We start from the raw sequence: 16155 nt of genomic DNA, 5'->3' as shown, positions 1-16155 counted from the left end.
AGACACACAAAAGTGCTGCGCTGTTAAGATACGAACGCGCCAAATTCAGAGCTCACCTGTCTCTTAAAGGGAATGACAAGCAACTCACTGATTGGTTTATTTTATCTTACGCCTAAAACACACCCATGATTAATTAGGAGAATTAATACATGCCTTTTGTGCGTTTTGAGATGCACAGGGCATATTTTTAGAATATATATTTGTAAAGTACCAAATATTTTTAAAATACCAAAGACACACCTAAATCCTGCTGCACATTCTGCAATTGAATGCTGCACCACGAATCACTAAAATAGGGCCCTTAATATAAGAAAGGTTTTAGACTTTAATTTTTTCGTTGATCGACTTACAATTTTTGTGTTCCCTCAAATTTTTTGAGCAGTGTATTTTACTGACACTTGCATCATTGCCCAGAGATTGTTGCATAAGAAAGCAAAGCTAAAAACGACTACTTACTCCTTCGGTCTCTGATTTGAGATGCTGAAGTGCAGCACAGACAGACTTCAGTACTGGCTACTGGATTGGCAGAGTTTACCCTCAGGCAGAATATAATCAATAATATGCACGAGACATTAAACTGCTGTGCTCCACTGGCTTTATGTATTGAGTATTGATGGCTGTAAAAAAATCCCTGATATGTTTTATATTATATTATAATCTTGAGGGAGTGCAGTATAAGCCTGGGCTGTAAAGGAGTGTTAAACTGATATGCTGGTGCGTGTTGTTCTCAGAGCGCACATCAAAGCCACAGCTAGCTTATATATAACCGGAAACTCCAACTACCAAAATACCTACAGTGCTGCTCCTACACCAGGATTTTCTGGGTCTTTCACAGCCAAAGCCTACATACCAGCTTTGCTCAGATACAGTTTTCATCCGAGCATCTTCATAGGCAGATTCAGATACGCTATTGCTGTGAAGTTCATAGCATCAGGGTAAATATTCCCTATTCCCTGAGTTGATTAAACAGCTTGATGTCTAGATACAGTACACATTTCTCCACTATAACAGTGAATTCAACATTCATCATATTTCTTAATGTATCTAATGGATACCAGTCCAGTACCCCTACCTTTTCATTTAACAGCTATGCCTTTGCAATGTGTGCAGTATGTGGTTTTGCATTGTCTTTTTGAAATGCATGGATGTCTTTGGAAATGATGTCGTCTTAAAGGCAGCAAATGTTGCTCTAATATTTTTAATGCAGTTCTCTGCACTAATGCTGCATTAAAGAAATGTACTGACACAAACCCATATTATGACTCTGGCTTTGGGATTCCTTGCTGATAACTGGCTGGATGGTCCTTTTGTCTTTCAAATATCTGATTCGCCTGAAAACAATATATGATTCCACTGTATGATGGTCCATCCAATATGACTTGCAATATGAGTTGCTTCCAGACATGGTTAACACAGTTAACATGGTTAATATATATTCAAATCCCTTCCAATCTTTTTAATATACATTTAAATTATTTTCTACGCATTCATTGGCAAACTGGAGATGCGAAACAAAGTCAAAAGACATATATGTAGATGCACTGGTGGGTTTGGCATGTGAATAAAACAGCCGTACTTGTGTTAGATAGTTTTGGCGACTGTCAGTCCTGACGCGCTGTCAGTCTGCCTGCTCTGGACTCTGAAGGACACAAAGACTCCATTTCCTAGAATTCTCTCACTCAAGACTACAAGGACTCATCAGATCACATGACACAACGGCGTTCCGGTTCACCTAGCTATTGATTGTTTGCACCTAGACTATAAGTATAAATGCCCCTCAATTTGCTCCAAACTTTGCTGCATATTAAATCTACGTTCGCTAGCTCTTCTGCGATGCATTTTTCCTTTGTTTATTGGCTTTTCGTTTTGACCTGTTTCTGTATTTCCGTTTACCCTTTTTGCCTTGCCCAGTTTATTGCTTGTTTTCTGTTGCCGACCTTGCTTGTATTTTTGACTACCCGTGTGCCAACTCTGCTTGCTCCACTACTCTTGGTATGTTGTTTGTTTATGCTGCCATCTTGTTGTTGACCCTGTCTGTCCTAGACTTCACTTATATGTCTGTTCCCTTTGTTAATAAACTGGGTTAGGTAACTCATATCAGCATGTGTCTCTCCTAGTCCTGGTGTTCGTGATAGAGACCCCCTTGTTAATGTACAGCTTAATCATGAGCACTGTATAAATAATAGTCTGTAATCGTTTCTAAAATGAATAACACGTGAAATTATCAATGAAAAATCAATGCATTCCCCTTTAAGAATGAAGATGTAAGCCTGCCTGTAAACAAAATTGAGTCCTGATATTGTAAAGCAAAAGCCAGCAGGGTCCATCTCGCCGCATCCATATTCATAAGCTCATTTTGACGGACGACTCTGGCAAGGAGGCGAGCGCGAAGGCCGTGATTGTTTTTTACGGCTCTGGAGGGGAATTTGTCACTGATGTGAAACTGAGTATCATAATTCCTCAAACGGGCCGTCCCCGCACCGGGCCAGGGCCACCTTCACTCGCCCCTCTGCAGAATGCAGAGGCCTAATGGCTCCAACAGCTGTCATCGTCCGGCCGTAATTTACAGCAGCAAATCCGTCGCGCGCACCGCAGGAAGATGCATATCACCGCCGCTCTCCGCGAGCTGCTTTCCCCAAATATGTACCAGAAATTAGCTATTAAAATGCATGAGAGCACTCGCAGTCCACTAAATGCCCCGCGCACAAGGCGGTATTTACATGCAGGCTATAGGAGACTCATAAATTCTCCAGGAAGGTGTCTCAGATTGATGACATTTAAGGGGGCGCCATGTCAGGGGAGAGCTCTAGAAGTGGACTTGTCATATTGATGCAGATTATTGGATCTGATTCCAATCTGGAGCGAAAAAAAGAAGGCCCTGCTCACAGCCAGTACTTTAGGATCGACCCATCTTAGTATCTGCAGAACATGTTTACTATTTTCATTCCATCCAAGCAGGAGAACATTTGACCTTGCAGGATTTAGCTTCAGTCTTCATGACTGACCATGAAGATGGAACTTGCATTCACAATGACCCTGTTTGGATTAAACCGGACACCTTTACTTAACTCTATTTTCCAGGGTCTTGGTCCTAATTTAAGACCCTTACGATTAACCGGCAAAATAGGGGCATATGATATGGCCCTAAAATAATATCACAATACATCAGATATTTTTTGGAATAAATTGGATAATATACTTTGGATTATATATTTTGCAACAAAATTAATATTAAAAATGTATTAGACATCATGCTACCAACAGTGCACTCCATATACGCATATATACTCCAATATATATGGTGTTGATGGTTGACCAGCTTGGTGATGAATGGTCTTTCTGAATATCCAGCTTGTTATTGCTGGTTAATTAGCATGGTCAAGATTGGTCAGACAACTATGTAAGGTTGCTCAAAATTGCAGACCAACTAAAAACATACCTTTTGCCGGCCAAAATTTAAGCTGGTCAACAGCTTAACCAGCTTGATCCAAACTGTTGTTTGAGGTCATTTTGAATGGTTATTTCCATTGTTCTGGGCAATGTATCTTGTTTTTTTTATCTAAAACAAATCATCACTGTCTAATGAAAAACCTGTATCTCCAAAAGAGCAACTTTACAGGAGAGATAAATTGTACACTATATTGAGTGATGTCGATTTGTAGAACCTGTGTATATAATATATATATATGTATATATATATTTTTTTTTTTTACTTTTATCCCATTTTCTCCCCAATATATAAAGTAAATTACCCAACCCACTCATTAGGACTTCCCCTATCACTAGTGATTCCCCAACGCCGATACATGTGAAGTCAGTCATCGCCTCTTTTTTTCGAACTGCTGCTGATGCAGCATTGCCGATTAGCATCAAAGCGCAGCAACTCAGTGACGATACATCAGCTCACAGACGCAGCCTTGTGCTGAGTGACATCACCCTTTGGAGTGATGTGGGGAGAGAGTGCCATTTCCCCACCCAGAGAGAGCAAGACCCACTGTGCTCTCACAGGGCTCCGGCAGCCGACGGCAAAGAATCTGTGGATTTTTGTATAGAAATGCAGCACATGTTTAGCTGGCATGCATAAGAACCATAAATACATGCATACATACTATATATTATGTGTGCAACAAAGAATACGTATAGTGCAAACATGTAATCTCATGCAAGTAAATCTGTGTGCACCTTTTTTTTGATAACTATTTAGGAAGCACTGTGTTATTTTTCCGAATTGAATAAGGCCTTGGTTTTTACACCTTCTCCTGCACTCCATCACTGCCTACCTTTTCCTGCAGTGCGACTTGTGTAGCACATCTAACCTCGCTCCTTTGATAAACCCTCTCTGACAACATCAATGATTAATGACAGTAAAAATAATTGAGTCTGGATTGAGAGAGACAGAGGTCAGGAGATGACTGGCAAGACAGGAGAGCAGCTAGAGGCCTAGAAATCTTTACAGAGACACAAGGCACATCCTTCGGCCATCTATCAGTTCTTTCTCTCTATCTATCTCTTTCTTTCACCTTCTGTCTTTCTCTTTTTTTTTCCGTGGCCTTCAGTAAAAGTCACTCATTCACAGTGTTCAGGACAAGGTGCTGCCAAGGCCAGAGGGCTGCAGATCAATACTTCATTTGCTGGGCGAGATTTACTTTCCTCCGCTGTATCAAACTCATCAGATGTCACAAAGAAAAGGAACAGGATTCAGTGTAAAACTCCACACAAGGCTTCTAATTTCCCAGACATGCGAAAGGTGTTGGAGAGGCCACGGCCTATTACGAGTCCCGTCGTGTTCGCAAAGTCCTGCATATGCTTACAGCCCCGAACACGAGGCGCCTCCTAAACAGGTGGAACCTCAGAGGCTTTTTGAACAACTCTAAACACATTAAATCTTGTAATATTGGTGTTTACCAGAAGAAAATATTACTTCAAGTGAGGAAAACTGCCATGGTGTACACTCATTAACAAAAATAAATAAATAAATAATGTTGCACCAAAAAGGAACCGTTGAAATCAAATGGAAGTGTCTGTGTTATGTATTGATGCTATATAGCTCTGGCAAAAATAAAAGAGCACTTCAAACTGATCAGTTTCTCTGATTTTAGTATTTATAGGTATATTTTTAAGTAAAATTAATACTGTTTTTATTCTATAACCTAATCACAACATTCTACCAAACTTCCAAAAAAAAATATTTAGTCATTTAGTCCATTTATTTGCGGAAATAAGAAATGGTCACAATAATAAAAAATGCAAAGTGAACAAAGTCATATTCATTTAGAATCAGCAACACTAATGTGTTTAATACCCAGGAAGAGTATATAAATCAATAATTGGTGAAATAACCCTGATTTTTTTATTACAGATTTCATCTTTCTTGGAATGTTCTCCACAAGTCTTACACACTGCTTTTTTATGCCACTGCTGCCACAAATTCAAATTCAAGCAGTTCAGCTTAGTTTAATGGTTTGTAAAAAAAAAAAAAAAAAAAAAAAAAAAAAAACATCTTCCTCTTAATTACATTCCAGGTGTTTTCAATGGGATTCAAGGCATAAGATTGGGCTCGTCATGACAAGTTCTTGATCTTCTTGATCTTGGTCCTTTATCCACACCTTGATTGACAGAGCTGTGTGGCATGAAGCATTGTTCTGATGGAAAATCCAAAGAGTTGGGGAACACTGCCAGAGCAGAAGGAAACAAGAATTGATTCATATGTCCTGCACACAGTCTTGGTAACGCATAGCCAGATCATCACCGATTCTCCACCAAATTTTACACTGTGGGTGAACGACATTGTGTTCCCCTCTCTAGGTCTCTGCCTAACTGATTAGATGATAAGGTGTTGTGCTTATCAGTGGAGATGATCTTATGCCAGTCCTCTATGGTCCAATTCTTATAGACTTTTGCAAACTTCAGCCTGTCTTTCATTGATGAAGGGCTTTTCTTTAGCTTTACATGACTTGAGCCCTGCCTCTAGAAGCCTGTTTCCAACTGTTCTTTTTGTGCACTTCACCCCAGCAGCAATTTTCCATTCTTTTTGTAGGTCAACTGATGTCATCCTATGGTTTCTGACTGACAATCAAATAATACAAACCTGAACCTCAAGAGAAGGATGAATGGTCACGGGCTGAACTGCTTGAATTTTTGCAGCAGGAGTTCACCCAAAAGCAATGTGAAAGACTGGTGGTGAGCATGCAAAGACAAAGTCAAAAGCTCAAAATCAAAGTCAAAGCTGTGAATAAAAATCAGGGTTTTTCCACCAAATATTGACTTCTGAACTCTTCCTGAGTTAAAATATTAGTATTGTCGTTTCAAAATGAATATGAACTTGTTTGTTTTGCATTATTATCTGCATCTTTTCCATTATTTTGATCATTTCTCGTGTTTTCCAAATAAATGCTTTAAATGACAATATCTTTTATTTGAAATTTGGGGAAAAATGTCTGGAATAAAACAACATTGTTCATTTTACTCAAACATATACCTTTATTTCTCTGTAAAATCAGAGAAACTCATCATTGTGGAGTAGTCTCTTAATAGAGGGTAAATAGAGCCCCTTATTGACCATGAAGGTCTAGCATATCTGTGACTAATAGGAAAAAGCAGAAAAAGGAGATGAAAACTGTAATTGCAATAATAAAGGATACAGGGGTGACACAGAGAATTATGAACATATCTGCATGTATTTGCCGTAAACATGAGAATGGGTCATTTAAAAGGTCAAAGGTATTTGTAACAGGCAGGTTTTATTATTTCACTGCAATTTCATTTCATTTAGACATCAATAATGTAGACGCCTTTAATAGTATATTTTTAATATGTCCTACTCTCAGTATTTAATTTGAGTATACACTTCCGGTATCATAAACAGCCACAAGTGCAGAATAAACCTTTTTTTTCAGGTATGTAAAGAGTTTACTACACAATTTTTCTTTGTTTATTGATTCCTTTCGTTTATGATGATTAGCAGCAGCATTTAAAGCCATGCCTAAATTCTCTCCCCCCAGGGTCCATTTGAGCAATTGCAGATGACATCATTACAGTTTCCCCTGATGTCCTCCTGTAATTATTGAACAGGTCAAAGGTCGCCAGCACCTCCTCTTCCGAAGGGGTCAAACTGAATGTCCAAGTTACAGAGGTCAGGAAGTAAACAGCGTTAGATCATTTATAGCATGTTGTGTCATGTTGGCACTGGATGATCTATACCAGAAAGCACTCCTGATCATTATCCAATCAGCAACCATTACAAAAACGCATTGGCCTAATCATGTGATAGAGCTTCACACACACATTGTTTGAGAGTATATTTGCAAATAGGCCTCAGATCAACCTTGAAGTGGTAGGAATTACTTATTTATATTTCAGTCTGTGATGATACAGCATCTGTAGCAGCCTGGTTTATATTTTGCTTCGGGGAGATGAAGCATTCAGGTCAGAGTAAATTATTGCTGCAGTGTCTTTTTGCCATTTTTATCAGCCCCCAAAATCTACTTACTGAACTATAAGGCTAATATAAGATATATCTAATTAGATAAAACAGGACTGAGGTAATGGTTTAACTCAAAAGGTACACAACTACAGCAGTAGCTTGATTTCAGGTTATGGTATATATTACAGGTCAAAAGTATTAGAACCCCCCTCCCCCTAGTTACTTTCCTATATTTTTGCCCCAGGTCCAGCCAATAACTAAAAAATGGTACAAAATTAAGAAGAAAACAAAAAACTCTTCGAAAAAAATAATTGGCTAAAAGTTTAAAGCTGGTAGTAGCAATTGAAAAAAATGAGCTTTGGAAACTCTCTACTGCAGCATTTACACATTTGCACACTCACGTTTATCTTTAAAATAACTAGGAAAAGACAATAAAACACAGATAACTCTGTAACTATTAAAAGTATAACATAATACTACAGCCTCCAAGATGGTGTCTTTTCCAGGAAGGTCTGTGCATGTTTCAGTAAGAGGGTACAAATTCTGGAATGGCCTACTTTTGCACATCGTAAGAGCTGTTTGCTAGTAAATTAGGATGTTGGATAATGTTTGAATCACTTCATTGCTTGGAATTACCAAAAGTCTTGTGACAAAGAGAAAAGTAAATATTTTAAGTGATAAATGCTCCACCATATTGGTATATGGTTAGAGACTTTAGCTTATCTTTTTTAATGTATGTTAGCCATTCTCCAGCCCTTTATCAGTAGTCAAGTTTCTGACCACAGGGGTGGGATTGGTGGAGCCACACACACTACCATGCCACTGGCCTCTTTATTAGAAACCCTTTTTGATCATAGAGCCACTTTTGGTTGAGAATTTCTGGATAGTGGACCCGCGCTTAACCTATCAAGAAACTAATGTGTCAAAATCTAACCACCGATAAATAGGCTTTAAGTAGAGTAGGTAAATCAGGTAGAGATAAAAAAAATGAAATGAGACTACAGGACATTAGGTCTTAATCTTCAGAACTGTAGAACAGTACTAAGCTAAATAAATAAAAAATATATGTCACGCTTCTTTGACCCTACATCTGCAATCAGTCAGTCACCTTCTGCTATGCAGTTGCTGGAAGGGTTCTACAATTGTTGCGCCCCTGCAGGGGTCAGCCAGAGCCGGGTGTCCTCCACTATAGAGTCTGGCCACAGTGCATTCTGTGGAATTAGGGTGTATTGATTCATCCCCTTTGGATTATGGATCTGTTCTCTTAATCATTACTTCGAAGGTCAATCCTTGGCCATCTGTTCAATGGAGTTGATTGTACTGTACAAAAAAAGAAAAACTTTCAGGGGTTTCATTTATTATGTGAGTCATCTTGTTCTGACACTTTGAATCATTTTAATTGAGTATCATTCCCTCACCCATAAAAATAAAAGTGCTACAATGGCTTCCTTGAGCGATGCTATAGAAGAACCATTGTTGTCATAAAGATGTGTGAGTTTGACTTACTTAAATGTAAATAGCATTACCAATATGAAGGTTATTCAAGCTCACATAAAGTACCAGATTTGATATTTTTTGCATTGTAGATCAATAATAAAGTCATCCAAACTATGAAGAAAAAACATGGAATTATTTAGTAAACAAAGAAGTGTTGAACCAAGCAGAATATTTTTTATATTTTACATTCTTCCCTAGATATTAGCTTTGAACATCTTGGCTGGATTTTCTCAGTTAGCTTTATCAGGTACCCAGAGTCACCTGGAATGGCTTTCAGTTAACAGCTGTGCTGAACTTGTCAAGAGTTACTTGAATTTCTTGCCTCTTAATGTGTTTGAGAGCATCAGTTGTAAAGTTGTGAAGAGGTAGAGTTGGTATACAGTGAATAGCCCTATTTGAGTAATGTTTTAATCAATATTATGGCAAGAACTACTAAACTAAGTAAAGAAAAAAATATTTTAAGAAATGAAGGTCACTCAAACCAAAACAAAAACCTTTAAGAACAGTCGTAAAGTCCATCAAAAACTCATGATGAAATTGGCTCTCATCAGGATGCTCCAGGAAAGGAAAACAAAGAGTTATCTCTGTTGCACAGGATACGTTCATCAGAGTTACCAGCTTCAGAAACTGCAAGTAAACAGCACCTCAGATAAGAGCACTTAAATGCATCACAAAGTATTTTGGTTTAACACTTTTAAGTTACTACATGATTCCTTATGTGATCCTTCATAATATGAATGACTTCTATATTAATTCTAATGTAAACACAATAAAATAATTAAAACATTGAATGAGAAGGTGTTTTCAAACTTTTGACTAGTACTGTATCTCTGTAAAGGTGCCATAATGGGAGGAGTTTTAGCATGTAAAGGGCAAGGGCACAAGTCTAAGCTAAACACCTGTGATCTCCAATTCCTTAGACGGCGTTGAATTAAGAAACATCATTTAGCAATATCTAACAGAACCACATAGGCTAGAGATTACTTTGTCACACCTTTGTGTCATCTTCTCTTGGCTCTGAGGCAACTGGATGGATCATCACACAATGGCAATATGTACTGTGGTCAGACATATCAGTATTCCAGAACACCATATGAACTAGACCAAAGACAAAAAGAACCATTCAGACTGTTATCAGCAACATGTCCTAAAGCAAGTGTCCGTCATGGTATATTATGTCAGTACACTTGTGTGATGGTACATTGATAACTTAGAGCAGCTTATGCTATCTTTAAGACAGTAATTTCCTGGTCTATCTGTGCATTTTTTAACAAGGCAATGCAAGCCCACATGCTGCACATATTATAAAGACATGTTTGTGAAAGAAGAGGTTACAGATACTGGGCTGGCCTGTAAAGCATTGTTGAAGAAATGACATGTAATCACAGTAAATGGTTTACTGACAGTCTGAAATGCAGGAACGGATGTATATTAAATTTTTCAATTTAAATTAAATATTGTTGACCACACAAAACATGATATATTTTGGGTTCATAATGTCTGCAACCACATTTAAGTCAAAGTATATGTACAAAAAACTCACAAAAAAGCTTCTTTACCAATATTATACAGTCACTTGCAACATTACAACATCTATGAATGTAACAAGTTTTTTATGAAACTAAAAGAGGTCCTTCTATGGCTTCTCACAGTCCCAGCGCTCCCTTCTTTGCCCTCAAGTGATTTTAAAGGTCTTATAAGGACATGACGATACAGAAACATGACTGTCTCTCAAATGAAGTGCCTGTTGGCTTTTTAAAATAAATACATAAAGGGAGGATTTTTCAGAAGCGTGAAGCTTCTAGCTCATGAGTCCTGACATTTACTGCTAAAAGAGACACTGTGGGGAATAAAGTGTTTAATAAAACAGCATTTCCACGCTTAAATATTGTATCATGCTGTAAATTCTTAAACGTATCTCCATTCTGTGAAGAGTCTCCAAGTAAGCGTGCTCATCTAGGATCTGCTTTGTGATTCAGATCAGTGTAAACAGGGGAAAAGCCTTTCTTTGAGGGTCTCTGTGATTGTGGGCTTCGATCTTATAGTTGGATGACCTACAAAAGAAGAAGAATGGCCACAGTCCTAACGCTTCGCTTTAGCCGCGATGCTCTGGGAGAGGAAAACAGCAGCAGTGTGTAAGTGATGCTCTCTGTGTCTCTCAGCAGCAGGGGGAGAACGCATAGCCGATGGTGCCACACTCTCTACAAAGCTTTCAGACAGAAGGCATGAAACGCACTGCCGCCTGGTTGCCATGGAAGTGAAACCTTCTGTCAGTGTGCCTTCCCTGCCTCCATCACCCTCTGTTCCTCAAAGAATACCTCTCTCCATCTCCTCTCTCTCTCTCTCTCTCTCTCTCTCTCTCACACACACACACACACACCTCACATCAATAATGACAACCAAGTCCCTGCGGAAGCAAATGAGTGCCTGAGTCAATTGTGTGTGTGTGTTTGTGTGTGTGTGTATGCGTGCCTTTTGCATTGAAGGAACTGTCCTATTATTTTCCCTCAAAATCATTTTACCAGTTTTAAAAAATGTTAATATAATTCTGATGTATATAAAGAAATATATGGAACCCTTGTGGGCTTCAATGGTTCACAGATTTTCATATGTTTAGTGTTTAAAATGACTGTGTGCAACTCCAAGGATAAAAACAGTTAAATGGATGATGTGATGCTAAGGTGTTTAAAAACTCTAGCAGCACTGCTGTCTTTAAACCAATCATACCAGCATAACTTCTGTGGAAATGCTTTCTATTTTTTTGTACTACATTTTTAGTAGCACAAAAGATTCTAGTTTGATTTATACGCAGACATTAAGTTAATAAAAATCAGCGTGGCTTAATGTGATAGTCAAAACTGATCTGGTTCCAGACATCTCTTGAGTTTAATGTTTTTAAAATCTACATACAGAACACTTAAAATAAATACGCTAAATGGTGAAGTCCAAATTTGATTGGCTAAATCCTGGTTCTTTCAGGTTTGAGAATCTTTGGGATGTGCTGGAGAAGGCTTTACACAGTGGTCCGACTCTACCATCATCAATGCAAGATCTTGGTGAAAAATGAATGCAATACTGTACTGAATGCCACGATAAAAGCGTGCCGCAATCAAAGCTAAAGGCGGGCCAACGTAAAACGTAACGTAAATTTGGCTAAATGGTAGAATGCAAATACGACTTGCTAATAAAACAATATTAATAAGCTTTCGACTAAATGTTGTAGTCCAAAACTTTGAGGTTTGTCTCAGCTTATGGCTAAAATGTGGGGTGGCAAAACTTTTGCCCAAAAGACTGTTGGTCCAAAAGCTTGGGTAAATGGTCGAATGCAGATATGACTGTCTAATAGAGTGGTGTAAATAGGCTTTTAGCTCAATGTTCCAATTCATCGTTTGTCTCTCTATCTTTTGCCCAAAAGATTGTTAGTCCTACATATAAAATTATGCACAGACAGTATTGGAGAACAATGGAAATAAAAGGGGCTGTGATTTCTCAGTTGGTGTGTAAAAAAGTGAAATATAATGAAAACCGTATATCAGATTAAAAGTATAAAACATACAATTAAGCTATTAGTAGTTTTATAGCCTGAGTTAAGGAGAGAAAAACACGTGGAACCATATTAATAAAAAGGGACACTAGGTAGGTACATAAACTCTAAAAGAGACCCATGCCTGCCCTGTTTAGTAGCTACCCTATATCTCTTTTATAAGCTCCATATCCACTACTGCAGGTCAAAATTCAGCACCTTTAACACAACGCTAGCAATCTCTCAATAATAAATACATCGTTTTGTTCTGTCTACTTTTACATTCAGTCATGCCTTCATTCCTTTGCGTGTTTTTTCTGCAGTTTTCCAGTCCTAAGTTCCTCCACCGGGGCGTGATGGCAGCCAGTCAGTCAGTAAGGCAGGCAGGCAGGCCACTGCTGCCATGCTCTCTGACCCCTCCTCCTCCTCGTCTTCCTCTTTTTTTCCCTCCTCCTCCTCCTCTCCTACGACATCGAGTCTCTGCTGGGCTCCGTCTCCCTCCTTCCTCGTCTGTCTGTCGCATTTCAGCGCCACAGCAGAGCACAGAGAAGACCCCCGGGGGTCGAAGGTTTCTGCCCTTTCCACCTCTCCGGCCGCCCCCCAGCCCCGAAAACACCGCGCTCACCACCACCACCGTCCGCCCTGCACGCTCCAGCGGACCCGGGAGCTGGATCAGGGGAAAGGGGTCGTTTTTAAGGGGGAAAAGCCAAAACATCTCGCTGCGTGGGGAAGAAGAAGGAGGAGGAGGAGGAGGAGAAGAAAGCGAGGCACAAAAGCAGCGGTGAGTTCGAGGTGGCTCTGCGTGTGTCAGGGGCGAAAAGGGGAGAATAAGGGGTCGGCGGTAAGGTGGGCTTTGAGTGGGTTTAAATGAGCTGGGTTCGGGTTATTTCACAGCCTTTAAGTTTATCTAGCTGTTAGGTTACACGTTCGCTAGCGTCTCTCTAGCTCTCTTTCTCTCATTCATTGTGCCCATATATTTTGTCTGCCTTGACATAACCATAACATAACCTAACCTAGCTAAGAGGAGAAAGAGCAGGAGAAAAAAGAAAGAAAGGACCTTTGAACGTATTAGTTAACCTAACTAACCTAAGCCTGCGATGTGACTATAACCTAGGTACATAGGTTAGTTAACGCCAGAATTGTTTTGATAAAGCTTAGACCACCTATGAACTGCATTTATTAAAAATATAGCGTGTCTAGAAGATCACGAAAATCAGATAACCTAGGTTATTTAACGTTAGCTTGCTGAGTAACGTTACTTAGTTAACCTAATTAACTAACGTTAGCCGAGTTAGGTAACTAGTTAGTTAGTTAGTAAGTTAACGTGGTTATTTTGGTACTATTTGTTGACCTGCCTTGACATAACATAACCTAACCTAGCTGACCTATGAAGAGAAAAAAAGAAAATACATTTGAACATATATATTGGTTAGTAAACTAATCTAGCTAGCTTGTGATGTTGCTAGGTTAACGTTAATTGAGAGATTTTGGATGCTAGCTACCTATAGTTTAGTTAAGCCTGTTGTTATCTGTTGTCATACTGGTGGCTTTGGGTCAGATTTCTGCACAAGAAATATTGAGAAATTGCTCTTTTACATAAATCTACACGATACTTTACACTGTTACAACACAAACTGTTTAAAATTGTAAATACAAGGCATATTATCTTTACTATCCAAACCCACCAGAGAACCGTTGTAGCTATACATGTATATTAATGGAGTTTTAGAGTAGAGTATATTGATGGAAGAGGTAAGTTATAGGTTACCTAACAAATATACATACTAGTTAACCTAGCTTAGCTTAACTAACGTTAACCTAGCTAGCTTGCGATGTGGCTAACGTTAATTGGGAGATATCGGATGTAGTTGGCTCTACTTTATTTGACCTATGTTTGTTTTGCTAAAGCTTAGAACTACAGACTGCATTTAATAGGAAAGTAGCCTTTCTGGAAAATCAAGAAAATTATGTATTTGTCCAGCTGTGTGCTAGGATTAATTAACCTGCTAATCTAGTTAGCTATTTTGGTGATATTTGTTGACCTACGTGTAACTTTACCTCATTAGCCTTAGCAGAGCAGGGTTCTTCATAGCTAACGCTATAAAGCTAGCTAAATAACTTACTGCACAAATAAGTATGTCCGCTCTTTGCTCTCTTTAGACAATTACGAAGGTTTTTCGACTGTAATGTCTTCATATTTCTCGACCGAGGTGTCTCTTTATCCTGCTTTATTCCCTCCAAGTGGTCCCTCTTGAGGGCAGAGTTCAAGTTTGTGTCGAAAGGTTAGCACGACCTGCAGCAAATGGCTCCCTCAGAAGATTTATGAACGATGACCTGTCCTCCCTTAAAAAAAACGCTCAAGCAGTGGAAATGGTGGATAAACTGTAATTTAAAAAGTGTTTAAAGCGGCTTGGGAGCATTTTAAAGCATTTCTGAAGCATGTTGTTTGGTTTCCCTCATTGTAATTCTATTTGTAAAATATTTTATATTTACTGGTCAAACCCACCAGTGAACTGTTGACTAATACACGTTGACTTGACAAATTTTGGAATATTGTTTATTCATGGTAGTGTAAATGTGAAAAAGACATACTATATGTTTCATTTTATGTATCTCAGTGTTATTTTTTGGGCTAGTGCTTTGTCTCAGAAACATCGACAAACAGTGTCTCGGGCATTAGGCAGCGTATCTGTAGCCGTTTCATGTAATAACGTTTAAACATGTTTCATCAAATGAATCTGATTTTACATTTCAATTTATTTAAAAAGTGTTCAAAGCAGCTTGGGAGTATTTTGAAGCATTTCTAAAGCATTTTGTTTGGTTCCCCTCATTGTAATTCAAATTGTACTTAAAATATTATATACTTAATGGTCACATACCAGTGAACAGTTGACTAAATACATGTTGACTAATGAAATTTTAGAGTAGTGTATATTCATGGTAGTGGTAAACCTTAAAAAGACATACTGTGTGTTTTCTTAGGGTAGTATTGGTATTTTATGTACCTCAGTGCTGAAAAACTTTACATCACAACTTATTTTAAGAGTGTTCAAAGCAGCTTGGGAACATTTTGAAGCATTTCTGAAGCATTTTGTTTGGTTTTAGAGGTTTTAGAGCTCTCACCAAACAATATCTGACTTTTCTTCAGCTGTCATGCAAAACATAACATAAGCAATATAAAAGCATATTTAAATGGCTCATTCTTGACTTGTAGTAATACTGTTGTTTGTGCTCATGTCTGCTCTGGATGTCTAGTCAGTATCAATCAGTAAGGTCATGGTGGATGTTTTACATATTATACAAAGCAATTATTTTCGCACTACGATTGATGACTTAAGCTAAAAAAAAGTAGGTACTGTTTAATAAGAATGATTCTGATTTCTGTTGTTGCCATACTGGGGGCTTTGGGTCAAATGTCTGCATAATTCTGTTGTCATTGAGAAAATATCATTTTACACAAATGTACTAAATTCTTTACACTTATAAGACATGTAAAGTAAATATTTTATATTTACTGGTCAAACCTGCCAGTGAACTGTTGACTAATACATGTTGATAAATCAAATTTTAGAGTAGTAAATATTTATGGTAGTGGTAAACCTAGTGGTAAAAGACATAATGTATATTTCTTTGGGGTACTATTGGTATATTATGCACCTCAGTTTGATATATTTTTGGGCTAGCGCCTTGTCTCAGAGCCATCAAAAAACAG

General features: G+C 38.3%; 1 protein-coding gene and 1 long non-coding RNA gene across 2 annotated transcripts in view; one reads left to right on the top strand and one right to left on the bottom strand.

Annotated features, from left to right (window-relative positions):
* Positions 1-6739: 6739 nt before the first annotated feature.
* On the bottom strand, positions 6740-14727 carry LOC111195750 (uncharacterized). The gene is made up of 3 exons (XR_002651785.2): positions 14567-14727; positions 9915-10018; positions 6740-8743 (listed from the first exon to the last, which is right to left on the bottom strand). It is a non-coding gene; the product is annotated as an uncharacterized LOC111195750 (long non-coding RNA).
* Positions 12900-16155, top strand: part of mpped2 (metallophosphoesterase domain containing 2b) — a 40827-nt gene continuing 37571 nt past the window's right edge. Inside the window, exon 1 of the mRNA XM_022683834.2 lies at positions 12900-13224. The gene's annotated coding sequence lies outside the window, so the exon portion shown is untranslated. The remainder of the gene's footprint in view (positions 13225-16155) is intronic.

This window comes from Astyanax mexicanus, chromosome 10 (assembly GCF_023375975.1).
Source record: "Astyanax mexicanus isolate ESR-SI-001 chromosome 10, AstMex3_surface, whole genome shotgun sequence".
Classification (NCBI taxonomy): Eukaryota; Metazoa; Chordata; class Actinopteri; order Characiformes; family Acestrorhamphidae; genus Astyanax; species Astyanax mexicanus.
The sequence above is the reverse complement of the archived record's forward strand: the minus strand, read 5'-3'. Positions and strand labels throughout refer to the sequence as shown.